The sequence below is a fragment of the Microtus pennsylvanicus genome, chromosome 22 (assembly GCF_037038515.1).
Source record: "Microtus pennsylvanicus isolate mMicPen1 chromosome 22, mMicPen1.hap1, whole genome shotgun sequence".
Classification (NCBI taxonomy): domain Eukaryota; kingdom Metazoa; phylum Chordata; class Mammalia; order Rodentia; family Cricetidae; genus Microtus; species Microtus pennsylvanicus.
This window is the reverse complement of record NC_134600.1, coordinates 30,344,241-30,367,086: the sequence shown is the minus strand read 5'-3', so window position 1 is coordinate 30,367,086 and position 22,846 is coordinate 30,344,241. Positions and strand designations below refer to the sequence as shown.

Sequence of the window (22,846 nt, the reverse complement as noted above, 5' to 3'; positions counted from 1 at the left end):
TAGTAGGTAGTATTGAAAGTTCAGCAATAGTTTGCTTTCAGTAATGTAATTGATCCTCCCTGATCAAACCCATAAAAGATTGGAAGGTGAGGAATATCTTCTGTCATTGTTATTGAATCGGTTACAATGAATATTCTCTCTAGAAAGTTTAGGGATCGGTGGTATAAAAATTAAACTCCTATATTTTGATATATTGGATATGATAAAGTCCTACTAACAGAACATGCTATGGAAGTTGACTTATTTCAGTATCGTTCAGTGGTTATAGAAGTTTTTATTTATTTTTAATTTTATTTTTCGAGACAGGGCCTTTCTTTATAGTACAGGCTATACTCAGTACTATACTATACTATACTATACTATACTATACTATACTATACTATACTATACTATTCTATACTATACTATACTATACTATACTATACTATACTGTACTATACATACTATACTATACTATACTATACTATACTATACTATACTATACTATACTATACTATACTATACTACAGGTGTCTTGCTGCCGACACCTGTGTGCTGGGATCACAGATGTGTGACACCATGCTGGCAACAGCTACACAATTCTGAAAATTTTTAAATCATTTTATTTTATGTATTGAGTGGTTTGCCTATATGCGTTGGTGTAGGAGTTCCTTCTGTGTGTGTGTTGCTTTCATTGGTTAATGAATAAAGAAACTGCCTTGGCCTGGTTGATAGGGCAGAACTTAGGTAGGCGGGGAAGGTGGGGAAGACAGAACTGAATGCTGGGAGGAAGAAAGGCAGAGTGGGAAAGAGACAACATAGAGTGGCCAGAGACAGACATGCCAAATCTATCCCAGTAAGCCACTGCCACGTGGTGATAGACAGATTAATAGAAACGGGTTAAATCAAGATGTGAGAGTTAGCCACAAAGAGGCTAGAGATAATGGGGCAAGCAGTGATTTAATTAATACAGTTTCTGTGTGGTTATTTTGGGTCTAAGATAGCCGGGTGGCCTGGACAAACAAGCGGGCCTCCTCCCTGCAACGATGCATGTCTGTATACCATATTGTGCATGGTGCCTACAGAGGCCAGAAGTAGACATCAGACCCTAGAACTGACATCATAGCTGGTCCTGGGCCACAGCCGTGTGGGTGCTAGGAATTGAAACCGCAACCAATGCTCCTAACCACTAAACCATCTCTCCACAACCAACTATGAAATTCTAAAGATTATAGCTAAAATGCCATGTTGAAAATTTGTTTCTTCGACAGCCAGGGCTACACAGAGAAACCCTGTCTCAAAATAAATAAATAAACAAACAAATAAAATGTTTGTACTTTCTCTTAAAATTTTAAAATTATCCCTACGTGGATATATTTTTCTAATAATTAGATGCATGATGAAATACAAATATATTTCAATGGACCTAAGATTATTTTTAAAGGAAAAAAATGTGGTTTCCATTTTTTTAATGTATGTTTGATCCTATGAACAATATTTTGAGAGAGATTCTTTTGGTCTTTAATTGCAATGTATACATTAGACAATATAAAAAATTTCAACGGAGAGGGTGTAAGTCAGCCCTGTCTCTCCTTCTCCCATATACATGCAAGTTCATCTACATTTCTACATATGATCTGGACACTCTGGGTAGAACTGTACATATACATATATACATGCATCCAAGAGGGGAGTGGGTGGGTGAAGACTGTTTGAGAAGCAAGAAGCCTTGCAAAAATGGCTAGGCCCACAGAAATTCCATTTGGACTGCCAAATTTGCATTAGTCCCGCCCACAGTTTGAAATGTCACCCCACCCTCTCTTTGCCATCTGCACCACCACCTACTGATTCCTATGTCTCTAGTCTTAGAGAACAGAAGCATCTGCCTATGACAGGCATATTCAGACTTGCCCCCAAAGACAGATTTAAATGAAAAATTAGAAAATGTATTAAAGAACAATCAGAATATATATATGTGTATATACATATATGTGCATGTATATAGTTGAAACCAGAACTCTATCATCATAAGATTTAAAGGTTGGTTCTTATCTCCCAACTTTTCTGATTTCCTTCACTTTATGAGCACTGAAAAGAGACTATTTGTGATGAATTCGAATTCGCTTTGATGGATTAATGCCATATGACCTGCACATATCTAATCGCTTGTGCCCATTAAGAGATGTGTCTATTTTTCTAGTGATCACCCACGGTTTAGAGGGTGAATAGAACATTGTGGAAAGGCTCTATAGGAGTGGGACAGAGAACATCTTTTAGGTTGTTGGTGGCAGTGCTAGGAAATGAAGCAAGAGAACATCACTGGGTCTGTTGTGAGAAGCTATGTTTGAGAGGAACATATTTTATCAATTCTTCCCAATAATTTCCCATCCCAAATTATCTTATCAATAACTCCTCACCCTTTGCGCAAAGACTAGAGTCATTCTGGGTTTTATTTCATAGATCCTAGTAGCTACGGTCAAGCAAACCCTCCTCTTGTGTTGTAGGTCACTATCTTCTCACTGCGTTCTTCAAGATGAACAGTCCCAGGTCTTCTCCATGTTTTTTCCTGAAGATTTATCTATTGGATCTACTCTTAAGAACACAACCTTGGGCTGGAGAGATGGCTCAATGGTTAAAAGCATTGCCTGTTCTTCCAAAGATCCTGAGTTCAATTCCCAGCAACCACATGGTGGCTCACAACCATCTGTAATGAGGTCTGGTGCCCTCTTCTGGCCTGCAGACCACAGGATATTGTATACATAATAAATAAATATTTTTTAAAAAGAACACAACCTTATCTACAATATAGTAACATTTATGAGTGGCACAATCTCAACACACTGGCCAAGAAGGAGCACAATAGAGTCCGGAGTGCAGACGAAGCAAACTAAAATGTTCAACTTCTATCTTGATGTCTTGACAGCCGTAGATTGGGAAACAATCCTGTTCCCATGTAACATTGATGTAGAGAAAATCATATTCGATTTCTATTTTGTCACCATATACGCATGACCTAAAGTGTTCTGTTTTAAAACGTATTTACCAAGTTGTCAAATTTTAGGCATCAGAGTCTGAGGAAAACAAAGACAATTCTTGCTCCTTGATCCATCTGAGGCTGCTGTGGTACTTGCTGACTCACCTGTCCTAGTGTGCCTTGGGAGGAACACAGAGTACCCTCTCAACACTTCTATCACCCATTGTTCGATGCGATTGGCTTTCAGGTTCCAATTAAACTATACACGTTCATCAAGGTCTGTCTTATGCTACCTCCCCAACAAAGTCTTTTCTAAATTTTGTTCATTAGATATGGCCTTTCATTTCTTTGAAACCTGTTTGGTTCATTAACATATTGAAACAAATAAGCCTTATTGCTTTAAGTTTACCCCAGTTTCTGTACCAGGATTTTCTATCTATACTTGACACACAGTAGTCTGAGTTTAGGGGCTAAGTTGCTTTAAAAAGCAACTAAGTTTGGGCAGCAGGGTAGTAAAGATCAATACGGATAGGTGTCATACAAAGGCTTGATGATGGACAGCTATTGGATTAAAGACCATGATGAAGTTAAGGAGACAGACCTAGAATGCAATGGGACCCATGGGTGGAGTTCGTGGGCCTTGCAGCTCATGCTTGTCTGGGCAGAGGAATAATCAGTTTGACTTTAAAAGAATGAGCAAAACAAAGTACAGTGGTGAATGCCTCAGAGGCACTTAGAAATGAGACCAAGCATCTCAGATAATGTTGTGAATGCATTTGTGAGGTCACCGTGGGCTTCAAACTGCTAAAGAAGACAATATCATTCTTACTGCAAAATCTATTAATACAAACGTATGTGCCAAGTGTACTTAGTGGAGAATTGTGGAGACAGATATGAGGTTGTACAATCAACCAAGCAAGGATAAGAGTACTTTATGCAGTAGTGATAGCGATGGATGAATAACAACCAGACTTTGAATTTATCTTGAATCTAAAGACATGGGAAGATGCTGAAGCTAAGTAGTAATCTAAGAGAGAGTTGAGTCTCATAGCAAAGACTTTGAGATGAACAACTGAACAAAGTTAACACTTAATTCGCATGCATCAGGGATACCATGGTTGAATCCACAGCACTGGAGTGGGGGAAATGATGCAATTATAAGCTCAAAATTGATACATACATATATGCATATATATGATGTGTGTATGTGTGTATACATATGTATATATATGTGGGGGTGCACTGAAGTTGCAGGAATAGGCTTGAAGTAAGCAAGAGATCAACATGTCTTATATTGGTATGATTATTTGTGAAATATGTTCATTTTAACTTTCAAATTTGTCATCCAAGTAGAAATATTGAACAGGTCATTGTGTACGCTTCCTCAAGTTCAAAACTGAAGATTAGGCTGGAGATATTTTTTGAAAAAGGTTTAGAGTCTATTATCTGGATTCTTGCAGATTTCATTGGATTTTAGTTGCTCTCTTAAATCTTCTACTTAGAAGAGAGATGGCCCTTTGTGACAGCCAACTGACACTCTCAATTCTTCATTCCAGGTATTCTATATTCATGACTCATAAATATATAATCTTCCGAGTAGTAAGTCCTTCTCTGTACCACCAGCTCCCAAATAATAACATGGAGACTTGTTAGTAATTATGAAAGTTCGGCGTATAGCTAAGGCTTGTCCTACTAGCTCTTATAACTTAATTAACCGATTTATATTAATCTATGTTTTGTATCATGCTTTTTACTTCTCGTCCATCTTACACTTCGTGTTTCTTCTTCATGTCCTCTGATGTCTCTCCCATTGCCTTAACTTATTTCCTCCTCTCTCTCTCTCTCTCTCTCTCTCTCTCTCTCTCTCTCTCTCTCTCTCTCTCTCTCTCTCTCTCTCTCTCTCTGCCTTGAAATCCCTCCTAACCTCTTCCTGCCTAGCTACTGGCCATTCAACTCTTCATCAAAGAACAGAAGTTGCCTTGGCAAACACACATCTTCATAGTGTACCAAAAGATTATCTCACAGCAGTTCTGGGTGCTCTTCTATCGCTCTGAAGCTCCCTATCTAGACATGGCCTTCCTTTCATCCTCCAGAAAGTCACACAGGAGGCTTTTCCTCTCCGTGTCTCTCAGGATTCCCTACTGCCATCTTCACTCTAGGGTCCTCCCCTCCCCATCTCACGTTCCTCTGCAGGCAAGAGAAGAAACTTAGTGCTTCTGTTTGTTGTTGTTGTTACTTGTTCATTGTTTTGTTTCGTTTGTTTGTTTTGGTTTGTTTTGGTTTCCAATACAAGGTTTTTCTGTGTAACAGCCTTAGCTGTCCTGGAACTAGCTCTTATAGACCAGTGTGGCCTCAAACTCACAGAGATCCACCTGCCTCTGCCTCCCGAGTGCTGGGATTAAAGGCTGCACCACCAGCGCCCGGCCCAGTGCTTCCGTATTTTAACGCAGGCATAGGAAGAGGAGAGAACTAAGGTATCACAGTACTAGTGTAAGTTTGAAGAATTTAGAAATTCGCCTTTTGTTTCATTGAAAAATTCACCGAGACTTTAGACAACTGTCTTGGTCTGTTCTTGAAGCTCGACTGCTAATTGTTTTCTTTATGAGAACTCAAGTTTTTAAAAAGAAGACAGCTGATTGTAAGAGAATATGAGAGAAGAAAAAGATGAAAGAGAGAAGCATATTAACATATTTCAAAGAACTGTGATAGCTTCTATGTATGTGAAAATTTAATAATGTCCTTTAATATACTATCAGCTCATTGAGTATTTATTTTGTCTCATTTAATAGGAAGTGTCTAGTGAGTATCCACGGGGCCCAAGGCATAGTTTGGTTTGCTGCTGTTTGAACAGTGCCAACGTCATTCTGGGCATCATTTGCCTCATTGAGGAAAGATAAGACAATAGCATACCAAAGATGGGAGAAAAAAAACTTCCTATCTTAAGCTATAGGGGGAAAAAAAGAAACCTAGAATTTTGTTCTGCAAGAGCCTCTGTTATTCCAAACGACATGAAGTTAAAATCTAGAAAAGTTTTGGGGCTGAGAGTGCCTATTTATCTCATCATTTACAGATATTTCTCCCTCCCCCATTTTCCTTTCCCTTCCCTCTTCCCCCTTCTTGCCTTCTTCTCTTTCTCCTCTTCCTCCTCCTCCTTCTTCCTTTTGCCATTCTCAACATCTTGTCCAGGCCAGTTGGTCTGGATAAGCTCCGACTACTAAAGGATTCTTGGGCATCATTTTCACATAATAGTATCCTGGGGAATACAGGAAGGGAGAAAGTGAAATGCTTCCCACCACTGGTGAAAATTAATTTCCTCAGGATTGTATGGTCAGCAACGCCTACATCAGTCATTGGTACATTATTGCCATTTGTCTTAAAGGAATAAGCAATTGTATTTCTTTGTTGTAACGAATGCCGCAATTTGCTCAATTGTTTCTCACAACTTAGAATAATAAGTTATAAAACTAGAAGACCTGAAAGAATGTAATATATAACTCCCACTTTTGTAAGTGGGAAGGAAAAGGAAGATATGCAGAGTAACTTCTTTGGGTTAATTTTCGTGTAGTTAGACTTCTTTCCACTCCAACACCTGATGATAGTTTAAGGGAGGAAAGGTTCCTGTCAGTTCATGGTTTCAGAGATTTCCATCTATGGCAAGTTGGTTCCACTGTTTTCTGCCCAATAGCGAGACAGAGACATCTTAGTATGAAGAATGTCGTAGAGCAGCGTAGCTCAACTAATGGCATCTAGGTGGGATGTAGGTGGAGAGAGGGAGGGAAGGATGGAAGGAGAGAGAAATGAGGAGGAGAGGTGAGAAAGGCAAAGGCCTGGTGAGGAGAGATGCGGGATAATCAGAGGAAGGGGCTGGGAACAGGATATGTCCTTCAAAGGCAGAAAGCCAATGACTTATTTCCTCTAACCAATCTCTACTTCCCAGCTCCCCCAGGCTCTCAATAATGTCCTCAAATGACAAATCCATCAGTAGTCAAGCCATCGATTATGTCAGAGCCTTCATGATTCAATGACTTCTCAAAAGTCTATGAGGTGGCAGCCAAGCTTTTACCATGGAAGCCTTTAGGGACATTTCCTATTCAAATGGTGAGAGTCTTATTACCAAGACTGCATTTAGATTTCTGGTTAGCAAGCAAGGTTCCTTCCCCAGTGCTTTATAGACTTGCTACCTCTGCTCTCTGCTAATCTTCTGGCACTGAGAAGGACGAGTATCATGTACGTGAGAAAGCGAAATAATGTGTCAGGCACAGAGGAGAAATGTCCAAGTTTAGATCCTAGGCACCAAGTCAACCACATTTTGCTATTGTCAATAAATTCTTAATGCCATTCTCTAAGTATAATCCTATTAACAAGGAATCCAGAATTATCTCTTTAATTATTTTCATTAAGAAATCAGTTGAGAGAATACATCAAATGAGTTATTTGTCCTTATGTGAGATGACAACACAGACTCTTCATTTATATATATATATATATATATATATATATATATATATATATATATATGTGTGTGTGTGTGTGTGTGTGTGTGTGTGTGTGTGTGTGTGTATGTATATGTGTGTGGGTATATATATATGTGTGTGTGTGTGTGTGTGTGTGTGTGTGTGTGTGTGCTTAAAATAAATTACATGTACCTAAGTTGTATACATTGTTTGTTTTCTTCTTCAACATATTATTAGACATTATTTAGATACAGAACAAAAACTTCCTGCAACTAAAAAGCAGACTAGCTTTTAAACAGATGCTGGCTCAGAGCTAGAGAGAGGCCTGAGCAGTTAAAAGCACTTGTCGCTACTGCAGAAGCTCCAGCTTCCATTCCCAGCACCTACTTGATAACTCAGAACTCTCTGTCGCCCCAGTTCCGGGAGCTCTGATGCCCTCTTCTATGATGTGGATCCACCAGGAGCACGTGAGGTGCACACACACACTAGTAAACAAAACACTGAAACCCATAAGATAAGATAATTGAATAAAAAGTTTCAAAACCAAATATTAAACCATTTTGACTAGAGTGGTTTGCCTATGGCAAGCAAGATGCAAATTAAAATTTAGGCACAGAGCAAAATCCACTTTTGAAACTGATCCATAATTTTTTTTCTTTAGTGTTCTGAAGTTCATTTTATTTCCTCTTCTGACTCTACTAAAAACAACAAAAAAAATTCCAAATCAGCTTTTCTTTGTGCACACACTATTATTTACAAGCCTACTGAGCTAGCCTCAACAGTTGCACCTACCTCCCACCAAACTTGAGAACTTTGTTGTAAGTCAACGCCAGTGAGGTTCGGGTTAGGAAAGAAACCGTCTCTCATTTAAGGATGTAAATCTACCCCTATGTTGAGCAGCAGAAATAGTAGATTGCAAGCTCCTCATATTTGGCTGGGAACTTTATCCTCTGCCATCCAAACACCAGAACTATTTTTGCAGACATCAGTCATTCCCATGTTCAAATGAAAAACACCCTTCAAGTAGAGTCTGCACACAGCAGACCGCAGCCGCTAAGACAGAGATGCTTCTCTTTAAATTAGCATCCTTACAATGAACTGACGCTGGCTACGGCCACTTGTGTGTGCTAGGATCATAAGCCCTTTAAATCTGCTTGAATTGGTGCGGTTAAGAAAATGCAGGTAAACAGAAACTTTTCATTATGGAAACCCAATATGTATGTGAAATCCTGATTTGCATAAGCAGCTGATCTTCCTCAAACATGCGGAATAAATTGTCATATCGCTTCTAGCAGAGATTGGGTGTGTTCCCCCAGATTTTCCCAGCATGTCAATAGATGCCTGTTATTATTTAATATGTGGGATTCGGTTTCACGGAACGGCTAAATTTAGATACAGTTGTTGCATTACTCACGAAGAGACAAATAAGTCAAAACCGATTTCTAATGAAGTCACCAGCTTCAAGTGAATTTCCATCAAGTTGCTCTACATTATCTTCTTATCTCAAGAGCTGGGACAGAACGAGCCCCCTTCTGTCACCTGTGGGCACTGTGAGTTGGAGTCTAGGGCTGCTCGTGCTGTCTTCTTGGGCTTGTTACACCTCCAGCTTTCTTAGTTTGTGCTTGGTGTCCCTTTCCCTGAGTACCATTCCCCTGCTACTGAATACAAGCGATGACCTTAGTGTTGATCTTAATTCTTTAAAGTGAGTCTCAACGCACTCCTCTAGCTTTTAAAACCCCACTCCTATCTCAGCTGCTACGATTTGCCCGTGCTTCTTTTATGTCGTAATGGTAACAATAAAAAAACCCATAGCATTGCCATTAATTCGTTATATATGTGTGTCTCTTTTAATAGGGTCGATATTACCAGTCGTTGTTACAATGAAGCTAAGTCAATAAGGATTAATCATATTGTGCTGTTAAATTATTGTTAATCAGATTCCTACAATGTTGCTAAGTGGGTAAGTATATAGCACTTCCTGAAAACATGGTTTCCCACTCATGGACATTTATGTAAGTACGCTTTCAAAATTAAACGATCAAATTAATTCACTGGAGTGGGCATGCAGAAGCCATCTCAACAATTCTGTTTGCATTTTCGCAGGGTTTAATTCACCACTTAGTTGCTCCATCACTGGACACCGTGCTTTATAAGCTTAGCTTAAATTATTTGTTTGTAAAAATACAAACAAAATGATTTTATTAAAATCTACCTGAGGCTTCAATCTCCTCTGAAGACTGAAGCAGATCAAGCAAAGCCGATTCAAACTTTCTGCATGTAGGCATTTGATATCTATTGCTTATCATGCAGCGATTGATTTTTTTCTCAATTCTCGCCTGTCTGTTGTACACAGTTACACAATTCATTTTCTAAAGTCTCCCATTTTGTATGGTGTACCGTGAATCTTCCTGTGATCCCAGTTTCCTCAGAAGAACTGCCATTGTTAGACAGGGATGAGAACCTCCCACGGTCTAGACTGAGCTTCCTTTCCCAACTTTGCTCCCTTGGTACTGTGTCCTGCTTAAAACGTTGAGCGGAGTTAAACTGTGTGGTCACATGTTCCACCTTGGACTCTTTTTTATTAAAGTAGTCCACTGACTATCAGATTGAATACACTCCCAAATGTGAACTAACAACCTTACGTAAGGATGTTATGGAGCTGATGCTCTGCTTGCTTCTCATCTCTAAATCAATTTTCAAAATTAAAACAACAATAAAAGACCATATACTCTACAAAAGAAGAATCAACTTACATGTTTTAATATATTCTAAAAACTTGAACATACTTTTGTTTTCTTCCAAGAAATAGAATAAGGTTTACTATTATTGTGTCTTAAATTTTTATTCTTACACTTAATCCTCTATGTTGATATAGTATGACATTTTTTTGTCAAAGTGTAAAACAATAAAATAGAAAATGGTCTCACCAGAATTGCATGGACCCTATAGAAATTTTTTTGTTTTACAAAAAACATAACTTTTCATCAATAAAGTTTTGCAAATTCAGAATTTAAACCTATTTTTGCTTGTAGCATCCCTGGTAGCCACACTTTTAGGCCACATAAGGTTTACCGAGCAAGCTTTTGGTTGGTCCAATAATGCTAACCTTTACCGTGAATTTAGTTAGCAGATGATTATGCAGAGGTTTTGCTTGTTTACAGCTGGTTTTTCCATACCATTTATTTGCTACTTTAAGTGAAGAAAAGCAAAATATTGTTTACACGTTAGACAGATACTTACAATTCTAACAGTTGGAAGCTGCATACATTTGAAAGCAATTTTAACCATATAGCTCCACCTGCTTCATCTTTACATATGTACCATTGACATAAATCCAACAGAGAAGCAGCTTTGGAAAAATCCATCGGATGTTTCGTTAATTTACGGGAATATCTAATAAGAGTAAAAACAGATAAGACTTTCGCTTTAAGGAAACTTAAAGTTTATTTTATATTATAATCATAAATACCCAAGCAAAGGGAAATTGAAGATCAGAATGGCCGTGTGTGGTTTAGACCTGGGTGCATAGTCAAGACCCTGTTAAGGAAATCATCAGAAAACTCTGAATTACGTTTTGGGAATTTAAGCTAAAATCCGAGAGACAACATTGAGCTAGATAGCGTGTATGAAGAGAAGCTTCAAGCCCACAGAGCAGTGTGCTTGGAAGTCCTCAGGTGAAATGAGAAAAGAGTTAGCAAGGAGCATTGACAACCATTCTTTATATACAAGACTATTCTTGCATTTTTGGCAACCATTGATAGATACAAACCTATAGCATCACACGATTCATTCATAATGATATTTGTGTCATTTGGGTTCTTAGTATATGAAAGTTTTGATTGGTATATGTCTATATACGCATATATACATATATGTTTCACTTAATTTTTATTGCTATGAAGAGACACCATGACAAAAGCAGTTTATACAAGAGAACGTTTAATTAGGGACTTCCGAACACTCCCAAAGGGTGAGTCCCTGACCACTGTGGAGGAAGCCATGGCAACGGGAATCAATGCTTGCCACTGCAGCCATGTTGAGAGCTTACACGTTGAAACAGCAGCCATGAGGCAGAGTGGAGAAAAGAGACTGGGCCTATTGTGGACTTTTGAAACTTCAAAGTCACCCTCAGTGACCCCCCTTCTCCGGCAAGACCTCCTAATCCTTCCCAAAGGGTTCCACCAACTGGGGACCGAGCATTCAAACCTATGAGTCTATGGGGACTATTCTCACTCAGTCCATCACAATATAGGTGCATGGTTAACTTTATGCTCATAAGGAGTTCATTAAATTTTCTATTCTTTAAGAAAATAACATAATATTAGATATAACAATGCATTTATATAGAACATATTTTAAGGGGATTCTGCTCTTCAGAATTCATTAACTAGCACTTCTCTTTGTGTTTCTTTTTGTCTTTATTAATTATTTAAAACACATGAATAAATAAGCTCAAGTGTAAAGAAATGTTTGCCACTGTCTGGCTAAAATAATAATTTCAGCCACAATTTTGCAATATTTCTGTAAGACATTAATGATAAGGTCATATCAATTTCCCAGACGGCCAATCACTGTCTTGGACTTCTAGATGTGTCAGGGTCCACTTCACAGAGGGAGAGGATTGCTCGGTTACCAGCCCATTTCCTCATAGTTCTTAAAAGGAATGCGAAACAAAACTTGGTTTTATTTTATGTTGGTTGTCACAACCTAATTCTCAAAGACAGACTTTGCCATGGGAATGCCCTAGTTTAAGATAAGAATATATGCTGCCATTTTTACTATAAGGTATTTCTAGCTCTTCAGTATGATCTATTACTAGTTGTATGTCATATTAAAATCACCTAGGTACTATAGTGGGTTGACATTACTAGATAACATTCTTTGTTTGGAAAAATACAGCCAAAAACTGAATTTTTTTGAATATACACAAGGCAGCTCACTAGACAAGGGGAGCAGGGACCATAGAAGCCAATTTGGATATTTTACTTCCTCTTTCATTGTGCCACTCTTCCAGATACGGGGCATCTGATTGACCCTGGGTCACACGTTCTCTCAAGGACAGGAAAGGCCAGGGCGCTTTAGCTGACAGTTCTATCCATTTATATTCATTATGGAAAACAAAGCTGGATGAGAAGGGAAGGTTGCCTGTCTGGGAAATCGAGATGCTCACCGTGTCCTTACTGTTAGGTAACACTGAGGCATCATCTCAGAGGAGATTTCAGCAGACATTAACTCAGGACAGGGAGTAAAGGTCCTTCTGGGACTTGGTTTCCTTTCTTAGACTCATGATGATGTTTCTATCATCGTTTCAAACTGTTAACAATCTCATGTTAGCATGCTCTGTAAAGTCTCCTTCAAGGTATAAGAAACAGGTAGGGAACATCCGTTGCCTTTGGGTAAACACACTCCCCACGTTTTAATTGTTCCAGATTGTAGTTTATGATCTGATGTGTAGATGCACTGACTCACATGAAAGCGTGAAGCAATTCTTGAGACCCACGTGTCACAGTCTGGTATTTAATATCATCCACAAACAAATTCAATCTCCTTTTCGATAACTCTGTCGCACATATTCAAATATTCCCAAGAAATATATCTAGCCATAAAATAGAAGCTTGCATAGAACTTCTGTGATCGTTTGTCTTTGTCAAAACTTTCCTTTTGTCACATTCAACTCTGCCACGCCATTCAAGGGCCACCTCCACCCACACTGCAGACAAACACCTTTTCTCGCTATCATAGGTCAAAGGTGGACATGTCTTCTTTTATGGTTTCTTCCCAACTCATATGGGTTTGCTTTATACTTACTTCTACAACGTGTTAACATTTCTCAATAGGCAGAAATTATTTCTCCTATTTCCATAGCCAAAGCAGCATCCCTTGACCTTGGCTGATGGAACACCAGGACAGGTGAGAAGCAGCAAGGAGAAGTGTGTTCGGATAAACCTAAATGATGCTCTGCTTTCTGCCACTGAAAAGACATTTCAGAGTAACTTCCCCCATCTTTTGTAAGGGTGTTTGACACGTCTCCAAACCTTCTGAGTCATGTCAGTTAGCTCAGATTTGCTCAGAGATTCAGCCTGAGTGCACCGCCGTCTGACTCTCGCTGATGTCATTCAGTGTCCCCTGAGGACCTGAACATCAGAGTGATAGTAACTTTAAAAAGGACGAATTTTGAAAAGGCATGCATTTGAGATAGGCCATTGATTTCAACGCCTGCTGAACGTATTGAGGAAGAACACATTCCTTTGCTTCTTTCATATTAAATAAACTCTGGATAAGCTCCTGATTTTCCTATAATATAGAGTTGACAATTATCAAGCTTTTGGATCATTTTAATGTAAATCTTTGAAAGAATTTGGAAACAATCCAAAAGCAACATATAATTCCTTTACTAAAGATCCATTTCTGCTCAAAATTCATCGATATAATTATTGTCACAATATCCTTATGTTTCATATGTTTTACTAAAATACGGCAAAATATTTGATAATTACTGTAACTGCCACTTGTAATGGAGTTGTCCTATGTCATAAAAGGCTTGCTGCTTGTCATGTTTATAATGCAAGATCATTTAAGCTGGTTTCATTTGTGTGTGCCTGTATAAGTTAAGTCAGACCTCTTTTTAGCTACTAACGCTAACCTTTCACAGCGAAGACTTTGAAATGACATTAAAAATTTCATAACTGTTTGCCACTATCTGCTTGTGTTTGTTCATCCATGTTGTTTCCATGCCTTCAAAAGTTTTGCAGTTGAAGGTTTAAAGCTTACAATTCCCCATCTATAGTTAACATCTATTGATTCTTTGAGGTTGTATGTGCTTATTTGAACATCTAGTCCAACCTGTCACTTCATATAAGTGTTGGTTTTTTGTGATGTGGCATACACACATGAAACTGTTCAAAGCTGTGGCATTGTCAGGTCAGGGAAATGTGCAGCCTCTGGAAGTGACAACATAGCTATTGAAAAGCACAGTGCTCATGTGATCTCCTATAAAAGCAAGTGGGGAGACTTTGCAAGTCTAAGACGCCCTAATGCCTACACGAACGGCCAGGATCACATCGCACTACCCGTACTTAATAACTCTAAATACTGATATATTGTAGGGTCTTCTCAACCACACAGAAGTGTTACATATGATTGTATTTCTTTTAATTTGTTATCAAAACCATTGAAATAGCCGGGCAGTGGTGGCACATGCCTTTAATCCCAGCACTTGGGAGGCAGAGGCAGGCGGATCTCTGTGAGTTCGAGACCAGCCTGGTCTACAAGAGCTAGTTCCAGGACAGGCTCCAAAACCACAGAGAAACCCTGTCTCGAAAAAACCAAAAAAAAAAAAAACATTGAAATATAATGTCTTGCATTATAGAAAAGACTCCACAATATCAAAACTAAACAAGACTCTCCAAACACAACTTCATACTTACTGTCCTGCCCAGCAATGTCCAAGAGACATTTGCTTTCCTTCCTGCCGATTGTCTCTGCACATCTCTGGGGAAGAAAAGTTAGCTAGAGTAGTACCCTCATGTAAGCAAGCAGTGGATGCCACATGCTACTAGTTCAAACCAGATGCTGTCTCCTAACAGATCTGATTTCTGCAAGCTGTATTAGCTGCTAGGGCTGCTAAAACAAAATACCACAGGGGAGCACGTTACACAGCAAACACTCATTTTTCTCACAAACACCAAGCTGTTACCAGGTTTGCTACCCCTGGGGCTTTCCTCCTGAACTTGTTCACGGCTACCTTCTCTGTGGCTTCATGCGGCATCTTCTCTAAGCCTTTGTTTCTCAGGCTGTTTCTGTATGTGTCCTCATCCTTTCTGAACAAGGGTATCAGTGATATTGGATTAGCACCTGAACACGGGGAACTAACGTCACCTTAATTATCCCAAAGGACTTTTACCTTTATTTGTCTGTCTAAAGGTGCAAATCTAGTTACATGGAGAGGTACAAAGGGGTTGGGACTTGAACAAAGAAATTCTGAGGATGACAATCCACCTCATAAACAATGATATATAAGTCATTGGAACTGGTGGGTAGGACAGTGAAATCAAAGCTATTGTGCCCTCATCACACCAATGCGCAAAGATTTCTGATAGCACATTCTGTAAAGCTGCATGTAATATATGTGTTTAACCATGCCACTTATTAACATAAGAGAAATTGGTCTTCCCATGTAATGCAAGTCATTGCCTACCTATACTCACCCACCAACCTCTTCCTGGTAGGTTCTAACTCCATCACTATGGCTTGAAGCATAGTATGTCTTCGCCTACACACAGTGACGCTGTAGGTGAAGATAACCATATCGAATCAGTTGGGACAATAGTAGATTACAGTGATAGAACAGCCTATCTCTATACATAAATTGCTGAAAAAGTGTAAAATCATAAGAACGTTACAGCTTTGAATGATTAAAGAACAGACAGACAGACAACCATCCGGGTACTGTAGACTTCTGCTCATGAAAAATCCCTTCTGATTGTCTCCGCAGTTGGCATCAAGCCAGCTGTGGCAGTACCCTCGCCCAGGGCCTGTGCCGTGATAGCTCCCCTGACAGTTTGTGTGCTTCTAACAAGTGCACACCTAGCATCTTTCTCCGCTCTTGAGACATTGTTGATTTTAGTGCTGATGACCACGTAAGGAGAATTCTCATCTAGCCTGGGGCGATCTTGCTTCCTTCTGACCCAGCAAACCCAGAGTCTTTCTGCCTTCATTCGACAGTATCAATATAAATATTCCCAGAACAGTAGAAGGAGACTGATTTGAGTTGAGAGGGATGGGACTGGATTATCACTATAGCTCAACCTTGGTCTTCCCCACACTCGGCCCTCACCCTCTTGGGTCTCCCTTTCTTCCCTGTCTCCCTTGCCCCAGGCTGAATATCACTGCTGACCTTTGTTTTCCCAAAGCACAGCTTAAAGTATTGTTGATGCTGATAAACTCCCTCAATATTGTTGATCGCAATTGGCAATTAGAACTAGTATTGGGGTGAGCACACAGAACACGTCAACTTTGAAGGCTAGATTTTGTTGTTTCTGGATTTATAATTAGCCAAGGCCCACAGTGGTTTGTCTTCGAGGTTGGGGTGTCTGTACACGCGGCCTTTCCCGGTGTGCGCCTGAGGCTTGTTCTCCTTTCTGCTGGCAGCCCCGTTGCCTCCCGTTTCAAAGCCTTCCCCTCAGTCCCTTGAGGTACAATTAAACAATTCTTCTTGCTCTTTTGAGCGGAGGAGCAGCTCATTCTTTTCTTGGTCCACTCCTTTCCAGAATCCTGTTAGTGTTCACAGCGCTAAAGGCTGAAGGAGCTCTTTCTTGTAAGTGGAAATGGTCTCCGAGTAAAACTAGGTAGGCCCGTCCCTTCCACAGCACACAGAACCTGTCCAGGGTCTGCTGTGAAAATCGTACCGCGACTTTCCCTGTTCTCTCTTCAAAGCGTTTGGTAACATTGAAACATACTTGTTAAGAATAAATAATGAAGAAAAAAATGACAATGGCTATGATTATTACCGTCATGGCATAATATAGTTACCAACAGCATGTAAGTATACAGATCTACTTTGGTCATTCACACACTCCCCTGGTCGGTGAACATGTTCATAGTAATATATGAGGTTTAAATTTTGTTATGAATAAAAGAAAACATTAAAATGAAGGCTATATGATGGTTTGATTTTTTTAGAGGCACTTTCTACTTAAGTGTGAAAAACTATGTATATGTAACTATATATAAATTATATTAGAATTATATACTATGCTTGTTAGGAATATTTTCCTAATGCGAGCTCTCCGCCGACACAAAATTCCCAATCAAGCCAAATCAAAACAAGCCAAATTAAGAGATATCCAGGTTTAATGGGAGTTCTGCACTCTCGGGTGGCCCCGAGGGGGAACTGGGAAGCTGTGCTAAGGCAAATACAAACAAGGGGAGTCCAACAGGGGACTGTCCCCTTTCCCTTCCAGGGGAGGCTGCGTGAGGACTGGTGTTCTCTCCTGCCTGGTGGAAACAAGATGGCTGTCTCCTTTCCCACACCAGCAGTATCTGAGAACGAGTGCTGTGAAATCCAGTTCAGCTTAACCCAGCACCCCAAAGAACCAAGTTTTGCTTTTAAGATGATCACATATCACATCAATTTTGAATTCAAGACAGCAAGCCAGGCTTGCTGAGGTAAGAAACAAACAGTTGACAAAGATCTCAATGTAGAAATTTTTGAAATGCTCAATATACATTATAAAAATTACTTAAAATGAACTGAAGTAAAGAGTTGAAAAAAAAAACATAGACAAGGAAACAGAAGACAGAAAAAAAAAAGAACTAAATGGCAATTTTAGAACTGGCACCTGAGGAGACTGATTAATTCAACAGAACACCCAACCCAAACAAACGAAAACCTGATAGATTCAACGGCACAGTCGAGGGCAGGAGTTACAGCTCCAGACAACACGGAGGAAGAGATTTTAAAATTAACAGACCCTGAGGCCTGAGGAGAAAGTCCTCACACTCCAGTCATTTCTGTCAAAGAGTAGGGGGAGGGGACAAGACTGTGAGAGGACTCGGAACTCCATGACTAACAATCAGTCACTAAAATCATAAGGAACTTTTACCGTTCAACTCGGAAACACGGCGTAGCAGCAGCAGCAAAATTGAAAAGAAAGTCCAATTTGGAAATGACAGAAGGCATGAAGACTAAGTGAAAGCAAACTTTCAAAAGTGCCCGGCACTGCCCCAAGTCAGAGTCGTTGTGGACCAAGGAAACACCATCACCCCTGCTGAGGAAACAGGAGGCTGTGAGCCTTGAGACGGTTTCTCAAGTATGCCTCTCTAGGGCAACTAATAAAGAGACATTGCCCATAATTCTAATGACTGTCCGCACATCACTTGTTTCTGATACGGTGTGTTTCCATGCTATGCTTTCCCCTGGAAATGATTTCATTTCAGAAGTTATTAAACATAATCATCAACATCACTGACAGTATACTACAGCAGCGATCGCAAATCTCGTTCTGACCTAATGCACTGCATAAAAAAACCCACCAGGAAATGTATGGCTTGCACACCAACTTCCAAGTTTACCAAGAGCTATTCTTGTCTTCTCATACTCACCGACAGTTCAAGTGCACACCCCTGCTAAGGCCTGCAAGGCTGGGTATTGGTACGGGAAACAGCACTAATATATTATTTAATACTGAATTCTTCAGTTAAACTCTGCCATGTATTTATTTCTCCTGACAACTCGGTGTGTAGCAGCCTTAATAAGAGTCTGTGGGGGATAAATATTTGAATTTCATAATCCGTATACACCAAGCTAAATAATTCTACAAAGCTCTTCTGAAAATGCTTTCAAAGTTACCACATCTGATCCTTTGGAATCCAGATTTAAACAAAAAACGTAGCTAATAAGCACCCTGGGAGTCTTTCTGTATTTATACCCAATGGTCCAAGTTTGAAATAGCTATCTAGTACTTGATCAAAGTACAAACTTTGAGATAGCTGCCTTCTCTCGCTCTCATTTATATTCCGCTCACGCTACTCAGAGTGCCCACTGCCTCCTAGAAAATACATTTATTTGTCAAATAAATACATTGAAGAATAACATTCCCTTTCATTTAAATGTTCGCCACAGTCTCAGCTCCCGTTTTAAAAAGATGACACTCTGCTGTAATATTTGTTACTCAGGGTAAAATAAGCTCACTCCTTATTACGTTTTGAGCCTTGATTTAAAATGAAAACCAAGAGAGGAAAAGGCAGCCTTCAACATCGAAGACTAGCCTTCTAGCTACAGAGAGAGAGAGAGAGAGAGAGAGAGAGAGAGAGAGAGAGAGAGAGAGAGAGAGAGAGAGAGAGAGTGTTCAATGTAGCCAGAGCTAGCCTGGAGCTCCCAGCCAGGCTGTGTGTCCGTCCTGATAAACAGAAGCATCCTCCAAGAGCATCAGACAAGTTCTGTCTGAGACCCTAACAGACTAAGACAAAACAAGGTCATTTCAGAATTTTATCTAAAAAGACGCAAACAAGGTCACTGTGCCTCCATCACACTATGGGATGCTTCCATTCTCCAGTAAGTTAGGTGGCTGCCCCCTTTTAAAATAAAAATCTGTACAACTCCATGCATGGGGCGTGGTTCCCAGACCCCCACCTCTCCCTGAGGATTTTTAGGCAGGCAGCAGCTGGCTAAGGAGGGAGAGAGATTGTCTTGGGTGGTGCAGTGACTGATAAGATCTCTGCCCTCCCGTCTGCAATCTCTCACCTAGGTGTCTGTCAGAACTCCTGAATGCAACTCGGGGTCATGAGAAGAAAGACTAAGACATGAAAGTGGAAACTCAGCTGGGTGGGAAGAGGAAAGGACCGTCATGAGTGAGAGGACAATGTGGTCCCTTGGAGAACAGGATCAAATCAGATCATGTCATGCACGTGTATGAAAATGCCACTTTGAAGCCTCTGATGATGTATAACTGACACATGCTACTAAACTATCAAAAATAGAAAAACAAAAGAAGCCAAGAGGGGTAACAATTCCCATTCGAACCAGGTCTCTCTGTAGGTCAGCTTTATTGAGCTACCTGGCTTATTTGCCTCAAAAACCACCCCCGGAGTACCTGTGCCAACGACTGTCGGGGCAATGAGTTAAATATCGTCCCCAGTTATACTTCTGCCTGTCTACTGGCCAGTTAGCATTTTATTAAACCAATACAAGTGACAAATCTTTATAGGGGACAAGACCATTGTCCCACAGTAGAAAGGAACACATCTTTGCATCATTAAACAAATATTCCACAGCATAAAACGCATGTAATACATATTAATCTAATATTCCACAACACCTCAATCTTGGAAAAAGAAGTCTACAACACAGCCTGAGAAATGAACTTGCTATAAAATCGTCTAACTTGAATCTAATCATGTGGAAAGCACATAGAGAAATCCAAAATGTGGGAAATTCTGTTAAGACAGTTAGCCTGGACTCTTCAATAAAACGATCAATATCATAAAAGGCAAAGGCAATCTAGATTAAGTAAGACAAATGAGTCCAGACAGCCGAGTAGTGCGCCAGCTCCGACTTGGTCAGGGAAAATAAATGTGCTGCAAAGGTGCTTAGAGAGTTAGGAAATTTTCATATTTTGACTCTGTAGAATGGTTTACATTTCCTTTCAAGTAAAACGGTGTGTGTGTGTGTGTGTGTGTGTGTGTGTGTGTGTGTGTGTGCATGCTGGTGTCACCATTGCAATTTGGCTTGCATTCTTTTACGTTGCATTTGTTTAGCTCTGTGAAGCTGTCTTATTTTGCCTGTCTAAAACACCTGATTGGTCTACTAAAGAGCTGAATGGCCAGTTGCCAGTCCGGAGAAAGGGATAGGTGAGTCTGCAGGCAGAAAGAATAAATAGAAGGGAGGAACAAGAACAGGAGGAGAAGAGGATGACGGGGGCCAGTCACCCAGCCACACAACCAGAATAAGAAGGAAAGAAAAGATATATAAATACAGAGAAAAATAAAAATCCATAGGCAAAAGGTAGACAGGATAATTTAAGAAAAGCTGGCTAGAAATAATCTAAATTAAGGCCAGGAATTTATATGGAAGAATAAATTGTTGTGTGATATATTTGTGAGCTGGGTAGCAGGCTCCCCAAAGAGCAAAGAGTAAAAATAGCCAACAACATTTAGGTATACAGTGTCACATTGCCCAGCTTTTGGTCAAACTAAATTTGACCACTTGTTTAAAATAGTGACAGCCTGATTATTTCACCATAAAAAGCTATAACTCTGAAACTGACCGGTTATCTACGGACCAAAATTTACAGACTAGTAGGTACTTAGTTCCCTAACAAATTTTCATATGGCTTGGCACCTGTTAATGACACTTTCCTGCATTAGTTATTAAGTTGTGAGTTCCAAACTGGATTATTTTTCTTCCTGCATTTATGAAACAACATCTCACCTTGCCATATAAGCTTTTTCATTTCCCACGTATCTCTGCCATCCTTTCTGTCTCTGTCTCATCAATAAGGTGGCATAGGGAATCTATCATCCACTGTTTATCAGACCCAACCCTCTTCAACGCTGTGCTTTGGAATCCCAGGCCCTCAGCAGTCTCTTTATAGTCAGGCACAGCAGGGGAGCTCAAGTTTTCCTTGCACCTTTCCTGCCCTAAGTCAGGAACTGGGCCCTCCCCAAAGGGAGAGATTTCCGATTCCTTCTAATGAGAAATCACATTTGGAATCTCAGCTCCGGGTGCTATGCGCGTTCCCTGCTTCTTCAGCTAATGCCAGGTTATTGCTTGCTCAACCTTTATTTCCCCTTCATAAATTTCTCATTAAATGTGGCACAGTCACACTCCACATGATTTGATATGAAGTGTCTCACTGTCACAGTTTAAACTCGTTTCCAAATTTTAGTTATGATTCGTGACTGGATACATAGCTTCATTTTGTTTTTTAAATGATTGCTTAATCCTCAGATCTACGGAGATTTTTTCCCCTTGATTTATAGATCCACAGCTCTGTGATCAGAGTAATAGTATTAAGTTCCTTTAAGGAATGTCTACACTTGCTCACCCTGAGTATGTGGTCAATTTTGTTACATGATTCGTGTGAGCTTGAGAATGCATGAGTTCTCCAGTATAGTTGCGATGTTTATTAATATGTCAATCAGATCTATTTTGTCATTAGTGTTCAAATCTTCTCCACCCTTAACAATTTTTCTCTCTTCTGTTAGAGATATGTGTGTTAGTCTCCAATACTTTTGTTTTATGGATTTTGGTACAATTTTAGCAGGTTTATAAAAATCTAGATTTGTTATCTCATCTTACTGACTTGATGCTTTAATTGTGAAATGTCACTCTTAACTGGTGACAATGTTTTGCTCTGTACATATATAGAGCCTTGCTACCTTTAGCATTTTTAGTTGTTATTTGCATAGATGTTTTTTCTTCTCTAATTTAAATCTTGGGCTTGTTTATTTGCAGTCCTGAGATCAAATCTAAGGGTTTGGGCATGATACAGAAAGTTCTACAATTAAAGCTACACCCTCAGCTCCCATTTCTCTTTTTTTAAATTTAAGGAAGTTGTAAATGGCACAAGTTTTCAACAGTTTTTGCACAGGATCTGCAGACCTTGGTCAGTTCCCATAGCTACTTCTTCTCAGTTGAATCTACAGTGCCCTCTCCAGTCTGTCTGGTTCTCAGTTGAGTCTACACTGCTTTCTCCAGTCTGTCTTGTTTTCACTTGAGTCTACACTGCCTTCTCTAGTCAGTTCGTCTGCCTCTTTTGAGCTTCTACCTTCTAAAGCTTTAAAAAAAGTGCTCAGAGCAGACACTGAGGAATTTTACTCACTCTATGCTGTTCTTGCTTTGTGTGTCATCATCAGGAATATGTAAATTTTGTAGAGAGGCCAGTGATATGCTGAAACAATTATTTCCATGAGTTCAAAAAGTGATGAGAACAAAATC

General features: G+C 39.7%; 1 long non-coding RNA gene across 1 annotated transcript in view; it reads left to right on the top strand.

The window, feature by feature from the left end:
- Positions 1 to 8,871: 8,871 nt before the first annotated feature.
- LOC142839773 (uncharacterized) overlaps positions 8,872 to 22,846 on the top strand; it is a 63,724-nt gene continuing 49,749 nt past the window's right edge. Inside the window, exons 1-2 of the long non-coding RNA XR_012908836.1 lie at positions 8,872 to 8,957; positions 9,262 to 9,367. This is a non-coding gene — a long non-coding RNA (uncharacterized LOC142839773). The remainder of the gene's footprint in view (positions 8,958 to 9,261; positions 9,368 to 22,846) is intronic.